Raw genomic sequence first — 955 nt, forward strand, 5'->3', positions numbered from 1 at the left:
GCGCATGAATCTGTGAAGCGGGAACGACCTCGGACCACCAGGGGCCTAGAAAACTACCGTCTCATGGGGCCGGACACTCAGGGTCAGGGAAAAATCCAATTTATATCTGGTGATATCTCGGGTGCTATTAGAGATAGCGCAATAAACCAAAGTGCATTGTCTGCAGGAGGCACTGAGGCATGAATCTTTGCAGCGGGATCGACCTCGAACCACCAGGGGCCGAGAAAACCACCGTCTCATGGGGCCGGACACTCAGGGTCAGGGGAAAATCGAATATATATCTGGTTATATCTCGGGTGCTATTACAGACAGCGCAATAAATCAAAGTGCATTGTCTGCAGGAGGCACTGACGCATGAATCTTTGCAGCGGGATCGACCTCGGACCACCAGGGGCCGAGAAAACCACCGACACATGGGGCCGGACACACAGGGTCGGGGAAAAATTCAATATATTTCTGGTGATATCTCGGGTGCTCTTATAGATAGCGCAATAAACCAAAGTGCATTGTCTGCAGGAAGCCCTGGCGCATGAATCTGTGCAGCGGGATCGACCTCGGACCACGAGGGACCGAGAAAACTATCGACACATGGGGCCGGACTGTCAGGGTCAAGGAAAAATCCAAAATATATCTGGTGATATATCGGGTGCTATTAGAGATAGCGCAATAAATCAAAGTGCATTGTCTGTAGGAGGCCCTGGCTCATGAATCTGTGCAGCGGGATTGACCTCGGACCACCAGGGGCCGAGAAAATTACAGATATTCGGAATCCGTCACCCAAGGTCATGTAAAAATCCAGCATATATCTGGTGATATCTCGGGTGCTATTACAGATAGCGCAATAAACCAAAGTGAATTGTCTGCAGGAGGCACTGACGCATGAATCTTTGCAGCGGGATCGACCTCGGATCACCAGGGGCCGAGAAAATCACCGTCTCATGGGGCCGGACTGTCA

The sequence above is a fragment of the Nomia melanderi genome, unplaced genomic scaffold, assembly GCF_051020985.1.
Source record: "Nomia melanderi isolate GNS246 unplaced genomic scaffold, iyNomMela1 scaffold0014, whole genome shotgun sequence".
In the NCBI taxonomy this organism is placed as follows: Eukaryota; Metazoa; Arthropoda; class Insecta; order Hymenoptera; family Halictidae; genus Nomia; species Nomia melanderi.